At 55.7% G+C, this 9,583-nt stretch overlaps 1 pseudogene; it reads right to left on the minus strand.

Moving 5' to 3' along the window:
- Positions 1–5,047: 5,047 nt before the first annotated feature.
- LOC139233226 (U2 spliceosomal RNA) lies at positions 5,048–5,286 on the minus strand (annotated as a pseudogene).
- Positions 5,287–9,583: the final 4,297 nt, after the last annotated feature.

Here is a 9,583-nt window from a genome sequence, read left to right on the forward strand (position 1 = left end):
GTCGGTTGGGGATTGGACGGGTCAGTTGGGGGGTGGACGGGTTGGTTGGGGGGTGGACGGATTGGTTGGGGGGAGGACAGGTCGGTTGTGGGTGGACGGGTCGGTTGGGGGGGTGGACGGGTCGGTTGGGGGGTGGATGGGTCGGTTGTGGGTGGACGGGTCGGTTGGGGGGTGGACGGGACGGTTGGGGGTGGACGGGTCGGTTGGGGGGCGGACGGATTGGTTGGGGGGAGGACGGGTCGGTTGGGGGGTGGACGGATTGGTTGGGGGGAGGACGGGTCGGTTGGGGGGTGGACGGATTGGTTGGGGGGAGGACAGGTCGGTTGGGGGGTGGATGGGTCAGTTGGGGGGAGGACAGGTCGGTTGGGGGGTGGACGGGTCGGTTGGGGGGTGGATGGGTCAGTTGGGGGGAGGACAGGTCGGTTGGGGGGTGGACGGATTGGTTGGGGGGAGGACAGGTCGGTTGGGGGGTGGACGGGTCGGTTGGGGGGTGGACGGGTTGGTTGGAGGGAGGACAGGTCGGTTGGGGGGAGGACAGGTCGGTTGGGGGGAGGACAGGTCGGTTGGGGGGTGGATGGGTCAGTTGGGGGGTGGACGGGTTGGTTGGAGGGAGGACAGGTCGGTTGGGGGGTGGACGGGTCGGTTGGGGGGTGGACGGGTTGGTTGGAGGGAGGTCGGGTCGGTTGGGGGGTGGACGGGTCGGTTGGGGGGCGGACGGGTCGGTTGGGGGGTGGATGGGTCAGTTGGGGGGTGGACGGGTCGGTTGTGGGGTGGACGGATTGGTTGGGGGGAGGACAGGTCGATTGGGGGGCGGACGGGTCGGTTGGGGGGCGGACGGGTCGGTTGGGGATTGGATGGGTCAGTTGGGGGTGGACGGGTTGGTTGGGGGGAGGACGGGTCGGTTGTGGGTGGACGGGTCGGTTGGGGGGAGGACGGGTCGGTTGGGGGGCGGACGGGTCGGTTGGGGGGTGGATGGGTCAGTTGGGGGGTGGACGGGTCGGTTGTGGGGTGGACGGATTGGTTGGGGGGAGGACAGGTCGATTGGGGGGCGGACGGGTCGGTTGGGGGGGTGGACGGGTCGGTTGGGGGGTGGATGGGTCAGTTGGGGGGTGGACGGGTCGGTTGGGGGGTGGACGGATTGGTTGGGGGGTGGACAGGTCGGTTGGGGGAGGACGGGTCGGTTGGGGGAGGACGGGTCGGTTGGGGGGTGGACGGATTGGTTGGGGGGAGGACAGGTCGATTGGGGGGCGGACGGGTCGGTTGTGGGTGGACGGGTCGGTTGGGGGGTGGACGGGTCGGTTGGGGGGAGGACAGGTCGATTGGGGGGCGGACGGGTCGGTTGTGGGTGGACGGGTCGGTTGGGGGGTGGACGGGTCAGTTGGGGGGAGGACGGGTCGGTTGGGGGAGGACGGGTCGGTTGGGGGGTGGACAGGTCGGTTGTGGGTGGACGGGTCGGTTGGGGGGCGGACGGGTCGGTTGGGGGGTGGACAGGTCGGTTGGGGGGTGGACGGGTCGGTTGGGGATTGGACGGGTCAGTTGGGGGGTGGACGGGTTGGTTGGGGGGTGGACGGATTGGTTGGGGGGTGGATGGGTCGGTTGGGGGGTGGACGGGTCGGTTGGGGGGTGGACAGGTCGGTTGGGGGGTGGACGGGTCGGTTGGGGATTGGACGGGTCAGTTGGGGGGTGGACGGGTTGGTTGGGGGGTGGACGGATTGGTTGGGGGGTGGATGGGTCGGTTGTGGGTGGACGGGTCGGTTGGGGGGGTGGACGGGTCGGTTGGGGGGTGGATGGGTCGGTTGTGGGTGGACGGGTCGGTTGGGGGGTGGACGGGTCGGTTGGGGGAGGACGGGTCGGTTGGGGGGTGGACGGGTCGGTTGGGGGGTGGACGGGTCGGTTGGGGGAGGACGGGTCGGTTGGGGGGTGGACGAGTTGGTTGGAGGGAGGACGGGTCGGTTGGGGGGTGGACGGGTCGGTTGGGGGGTGGATGGGTCGGTTGGGGGGTGGATGGGTCGGTTGTGGGTGGACGGGTCGGTTGGGGGGTGGACGGGTCGGTTGGGGGAGGACGGGTCGGTTGGGGGAGGACGGGTCGGTTGGGGGGTGGACGGGTCGGTTGGGGGGCGGACGGGTCGGTTGGGGGGCGGACAGGTCGGTTGGGGGGCGGACAGGTCGGTTGTGGGTGGACGGGTCGGTTGGGGGGTGGACGAGTTGGTTGGAGGGAGGACGGGTCGGTTGGGGAGCGGACGGGTCAGGAGCGGGTCGGGAGCGGGGCGTACGGGTCGGGAGAGGGGCACAGCATTACACACTGGGCCGTGTAGCGCTGTCATGTGGGAGGGGCTCTCCCCTTCATTAAAAGGAAGGGCCCAAGCTGCAAACTCTGCAGTGAGAAATTGGTCTCCATGGACCACCGGGGAGCATAAGAAATCGGAGCAAGAGTAGTCCATTTGGCCCCTTGATCCTGCATTCAATACAATCATGGCTGATCTGGTCTTGGGCTCAGCTTCACTTCCCTGCCCACTCCCCATAACCCTTCACTCCCTTATCGTTCAAAAATGAGCAGCAGTGCCATGCCAACAGCTCGGCACTCAAGTAGAGTGCCGGGCCGACCGATCGCGGCACGGACCCTGCGACCAAAGCATCAATGGGGTGCTGTAAAAAAACGGCAACATTTATTTTTCAATAGCCGACACCTCCCCTTTAACCATTGCCCCCCGTGAGCGGCCTGCCACTCGATTCATGCCCCCTGGAGATGGCCTTGGCATAACCTGGCGCAGTTTCAGGGGGAAATACCCAAGTAAGGGTCCGGGGCGATGACGTTGCACCATGCATGGTGAACTCCCGCAGAATTTAACAGGAGAGTTCGCACCACTGCACCCGGCCAAATGCAGTTTGCAACCCGTTAGTGCCCCGGAGGCGCAAACGACCCGAATATCTAGGCCCCGGAATCGAATCCGCGCCACGCACCAGAGCATTTGCACAGGGGCCCACTGGGGGGCATGCTGCGGAATGGGGGAATGGGGGAATGGGCTCCCGATGAAATGCATGGAGCCAAAGAACTTCAACCAGCTTGCAGAGCTCCCAAAACATCCGTACACTCAGAACCTTAAATGCTACAAGATGCGATGATTGGGGCAAATTATGGAAATATCAACCCATTGGGAGATTTGCTATTAGCCAGGCCTTTGATCTCTTTGACCATTGTCTGCCTCCCATTAAAATGAAATGCCTGGCTAATGTATTCCAAAAGTATTTTCGGCTAATAGTTTAATTTAAGGAAGTCGACTCCTAGTGTGACGTTGCCAAGTTCATGAGATTGCGGTGACCCTTGTTTTTCTTGGGTTCGTGCACTGTTTCCATCAAGATGAGAAACTGAAATAATAAACTGCATTACCTCGGAATATCTGGGTCACAACGAGGTGAGATTTCAGCAATATCAAAAGCGAGCATCAATTTGCACTGTGTTCAAAGTAGTGCTCACTTTATTGGTGCCTTTTAATGAACACACAGCATTATTTGAGCTCATTTCATAAATAAAGTAAGGGCCACAAATAATTATGACAAAATATTCAAAAATTAAATTAAGATAAGAAAATGTGTTACTGACTGCATCTCACCAGATGTTAATCCAGCTCCCTCACACTGTCACTCAGTAACCCCTCCCCCTGCACCCTGTGTTACTGACTGCATCTCACCTGATGTTAATCCAGCTCCCTCACATGTCACTCAATAACACCTCCCCCAGCACTCTGTGTTACTGACTGCATCTCACCTGATGTTAATCCAGCTCCCTCACACTGTCACTCAGTAACCCCTCCCCCAGCACTGTGTTACTGACTGCATCTCACCTGATGTTAATCCAGCTCCCTCACATGTCACTCAGTAACCCCTCCCCCAGCACTGTGTTACTGACTGCATCTCACCTGATGTTAATCCAGCTCTCTCACACTGTCACTCAGTAACCCCTCCCCCAGCACCCTGTGTTACTGACTGTATCTCTACTGATGTTAATCCAGCTCCCTCACATGTCACTCAGTAACACCTCCCCCAGCACCCTGTGTTACTGACTGCATCTCACCTGATGTTAATCCAGCTCCCTCACATGTCACTCAGTAACACCTCCCCAGCACCCTGTGTTACTGACTGCATCTCACCTGATGTTAATCCAGCTCCCTCACATGTCACTCAGTAACACCTCCCCCAGCACCCTGTGTTACTGACTGCATCTCACCTGATGTTAATCCAGCTCCCTCACATGTCACTCAGTAACACCTCCCCCAGCACCCTGTGTTACTGACTGCATCTCACCTGATGTTAATCCAGCTCCCTCACATGTCACTCAGTAACCCCTCCCCCAGCACTGTGTTACTGACTGCATCTCACCTGATGTTTTTTTTTAATTTTTCATTGCCAATCTTTCCAATTCTTTGTCAAATCACAAACGCCAGAGGTCACCTTGCAAACATCAAGGATCACTCTGGCCTAGAGCCACTGCACCGTTCCTGGAAGTACTGCAATACCAGGTTTGTGCCATGGAGGTGGATGGGTCAGGCCCCCCACACACCTCCGTGGAGGTGGATGGGTCAAGCCACCCCACCCATCTCACCTGATGTTAATCCAGCTCCTTCACACTGTCACGCAGTAACCCCTCCCCCCAGCACCCTGTGTTATTGACTGTATCTCTACTGATGTTAATCCAGCTCCCTCACACGGCCACTCAGTAACCCCTCCCCCAGCACCCTGTGTTACTGACTGCATCTCACCTGATGTTAATCCAGCTCCCTCACATGTCACTCAGTAACCCCTCCCCCAGCACCCTGTGTTACTGACTGCATCTCACCTGATGTTAATCCAGCTCCCTCACATGGCCACTCAGTAACCCCCCTCCCCAGCACCCTGTGTTACTGACTGTATCTCTACTGATGTTTTTTTTTTATTTTTTATTTTTTTCGTTGCCAATCTTTCCAATTCTTTGTCAAATCACAAATGCCAGAGGTCACCTTGCACACATCAAGGATCACTCTGCGCCAATGCTCTTAGCCAAAAGGCCTAGAGCCACTGCACCGTTCTTGGAAGTACTGCAATACCAGGTTCGTGCCATGGAGGTGGATGGGTCAGGCCCCCCACACACCTCCGTGGAGGTGGATGGGTCAAACCACCCCACCCACCTCCTATTTCCAAAAAAGCAAGCATATACCTTCCTGATCCAGGGAGAACCACCTTGGGGTTATGATGGTTACTCCCCTGTCAGGTCAGTTACGCATGATCTTAGCCAAAAGGCCGAGAAGCGATAGCCCAGCTCCCTCACACGGCCACTCAGTAACCCATCCCCGCAGCACCCTGTGTTACTGACTGCATCTCTACTGATGTTAATCCAGCTCCCTCACACGGCCACTCAGTAACCCCTCCCCCCAGCACCCTGTGTTACTGACTGTATCTCACCTGATGTTAATCCAGCTCCCTCACACGGCCATTCAGTAACCCCCTCCCCCCAGCACCCTGCGTTACTGACTGTATCTCACCTGATGTTAATCCAGCTCCCTCACATGTCACTCAGTAACCCCTCCCCCAGCACCCTGTGTTACTGACTGTATCTCACCTGATGTTAATCCAGCTCCCTCACACTGTCACTCAGTAACCCCCTCCCCCCAGCACCCTGCGTTACTGACTGTATCTCACCTGATGTTAATCCAGCTCCCTCACACTGTCACTCAGTAACCCCTCCCCCACCACCCTGTGTTACTGACTGTATCTCTACTGATGTTAATCCAGCTCCCTCACACTGTCACGCAGTAACCCCTCCCCCCAGCACCCTGTGTTACTGACTGTATCTCACCTGATGTTAATCCAGCTCCCTCACACTGTCACGCAGTAACCCCTTCCCCCCGCACCCTGTGTTACTGACTGTATCTCTACTGATGTTAATCCAGCTCCCTCACACGGCCACTCAGTAACCCCTCCCCCAGCACCCTGTGTTACTGACTTTATCTCTACTGATGTTAATCCAGCTCCCTCACACGGCCACTCAGTAACCCCTCCCCCAGCACCCTGTGTTACTGACTTTATCTCTACTGATGTTAATCCAGCTCCCTCACACGGCCACTCAGTAACCCCTCCCCCAGCACCCTGTGTTACTGACTTTATCTCTACTGATGTTAATCCAGCTCCCTCACACTGTCACTCAGTACCCCCTCTCCCCAACACCCTGTGTTACTGACTGTACCTCTACTGATGTTTCCTTTTGGGCTCCGAAGATGGTGGCCATGAAAACCACCGCTCCCGCTCCCTCTCCCGCTCACCGGGATTATTCTCACTGTTTCCTCTCCCGCCGGTCGTAAAACATCATCGTTTCTCGCTGCCTGCGATCCTCGGCCACTGATCCGTTTTTTACCGGTTTACTCACCGCCTGATGCCGTCGGATTAAGAAAGGGAGCTGAATCGCCGAGTCGGAGAGGCCAACAACAAGGTCGGGGCCCAGGAAAGGTTTACCACGGGCCGGCAATGAGGTCGGGGCCCAGGAAAGGTTCACCACGGGCCGGCAATGTGGTCGGGGCCCAGGAAAGGTTCACCACGGGCCGGCAATGAGGTCGGGGCCCCGGAAAGGTTCACCACGGGCCGGCAATGTGGTCGGGGCCCAGGAAAGGTTCACCACGGGCCGGCAATGAGGTCGGGGCCCAGGAAAGGTTCACCACGGGCCGGCAATGTGGTCGGGGCCCAGGAAAGGTTCACCACGGGTCGGCAATGAGGTCGGGGCCCAGGAAAGGTTTACCACGGACCAGTTCGGGACACAAGGCCAGAATACACGAGGTAACCAACAACCAAAGCGTGAGCGACTGGAGAGAATGGAAAAAGCGCAGCAGAGCCTGCGCATGGAGAGCAGCGAGCTGGAGCTGGAGCCGGGGGCCCGGGGTACAGTATCGGTATTCGATGGACAAACTCATAAACTGCTCCAAGATCATCATGCTCACCTACACCACGATCAACTATTTACAATCTACATTAATGACTTGGATGAAGGGACCGAGTGTAATGTAGCCAAGTTTGCTGATGATACAAAGATGGGTGGGAAAGCAAATTGTGAGGAGGACACAAAAAATATGCAAAGGGATATATTAGGGCTAAGTGAGTGAGCAAAAATTTGGCAGATGGAGTATAATGTGGGAAAATGTGAGGTTATCCACTTTGGCAGAAATAATAGAAAAGCAAATTATAATTTAAATGGAGAAAAATTGCAAAGTGTTGCAGTACAGAGGGACCTGGGAGGTCCTTGTGCATGAAACACAAAAAGTTAGTATACAGGTACAGCAAGTAATCAGGAAGGCAAATGGAATGTTGGCCTTTATTGCAAGGGGGATAGAGTATGAAAGTAGGGAAGTCCTGCTACAACTGTACAGGGTATTGGTGAGGTCACACCTGGTGTACTGCATGCAATTTTGTTCTCCATATTTAAGGAAGGATATACTTGCATTGGAGGCTGTTCAGAGAAGGTTCACTAGGTTGATTCCGGAGGTGAGGGGGTTGACTTATGAAGATAGGTTGAGTAGGTTGGGCCTATACACATTGGAGTTCAGAAGAATGAGAGGTGATCTTATTGAAACTTATAAGATAATGAGGGGGCTCGATAAGGTGGATGATATTTCCACTCATAGGGAAAACTAAAACTAGGGGACGTAGTCTTGAATAAGTGGCTGCCCATTTAAAACTGAGAGGAGGAGAAATTTCTTCTATCAGAGGGTTGTAAATCTATGGAATTCTCTGCCCCAGAGAGCTGTGGAGGCTGGGTCATTGAGTATAATTAAAGCGGAGAAAGACAGATTTTTGAGCGACAAGTGAGTAAAGGGTTATAGGGACGGGCAGGGAAGTGGAGCTGAGTCCATGATCAGATCAGCCATGATCTTATTGAATGGCGGAGCAGGCTCGAGGGACCAAATGGCCTACTCCTGCTCTTACTTCTAATATTCTTATCCCTGAAAACCAGGGAGAAAGGACCTGAGGGAGGGAGGAGGTCAGTTGGAATATGTGTGTGTACTAGGCCCATACAGCAGAGCCTGGTCTCCAATTGTCTTGGGCCCCCTTGCCATTGGACCAAGACCTTGCTCTGTCAAGTCCGTGTGGTGGCTGGTGTACAATGGCCACCCCACGTTAAAAGAATTCACGCATAAACATCTTCCACCCTTTGATTCAGCTCCCTCACACTGTCACTCGGTAACCCTCCCCCACCACCCTGTGTTACTGACTGTATCTCTACTGATGTTAATCCAGCTCCCTCACACTGTCACTCAGTAACCCCCTCCCCCAGCACCCTGTGTTACTGACTGTATCTCTACTGATGTTAATCCAGCTCCCTCACACTGTCACTCAGTAACCACTCCCCCCAGCACCCTGTGTTACTGACTGTATCTCTACTGATGTTAATCCAGCTTCCTCACACTGTCACTCAGTAGCCCCTCCCCCAGCGAGTCATTAGGGAGGGGCTTCTGCCCACACCTCCGATGCCAGCCAGTTCCTCCCGGTCAGAGGGATTACCCTAATTAGGGCGTATGCCCACCTCAGTTGGGGGGAGTGAATATTTTACAGAACCTTACCACAGCACAGTGTGGGCTGAAGGCTGTCAACATGTTTTTAAATGAATGAAATAAAATTCCCATTTTGCTTGATGCAATCGATTGTACGAGGTGAAGGGTCCCTTTAAATCTTAGCTACTACACTGAGGCCCATACCAGCGCTGTACTCCACGAACGCTCTTCTCGATCGTCCTCACTGCAATGCTCCATCTCACTATCAACAAGCTCCCTGCTGGAGTGGAACTGAACTATAGAACCAATGGGAACCTGTTCAACCTTCGCCACCTCCAGGCTAGATCCAAGATCATCCCATCCTCTCTCATCGAACTACAGTACGCGGACGACGCTTGCATCTGCGCACACTCAGAGGCCGAACTCCAAGCCATTGTCAACATTTTCACTGAGGCGTACGAAAGCCTGGGCCTTGCACTAAACACCCGTAAGTCAAAGGTTCTCCACCAACCTGACCCCGCCACACAGCACATCAAAATCTGTGGCTCGGCTTGGACAATGTGGACCATTTTCCATACCTCGGGAGTTGACTATCACAAGGGCAGACATCGAAGATGAGGTCCAATACCGCCTCCAGTGTGCCAGTGCAGCCTTTGGTCGCCTGAGGAAGAGAGTGTTTGAAGACCAGGACCTCAAATCTGGCACCAAGCTTATGGTCTACAGGGCAGTCGTGGTACCCGCCCTCCTGTATGGCTCAGAGACATGGACCATATACAGCAGGCATCTCAAAATACTGGAGAGGTACCACCAGCGCTGCCTCCGCAAGATCCTGCAAATCCACTGGGAGGATAGACACAGCAACGTCAGTGTTCTCGATCAGGCCAACATCCCCAGCATCAAAGCACTGACCACACTCGACCAGCTCCGTTGGGCGGGCCACATCGTCTGCATGCCCGACACGAGACTCCCTAAGAAAGTGCTCTACTCGGAACTCCTACATGACAAGCGAGCCCCAGGTGGGCAGAGGAAACGCTTCAGGGACACCCTCAAAGCCTCCTTGATAAAGTGCAACA

Source organism: Pristiophorus japonicus, chromosome 20 (genome assembly GCF_044704955.1).
Source record: "Pristiophorus japonicus isolate sPriJap1 chromosome 20, sPriJap1.hap1, whole genome shotgun sequence".
Lineage (NCBI taxonomy): Eukaryota > Metazoa > Chordata > Chondrichthyes > Pristiophoridae > Pristiophorus > Pristiophorus japonicus.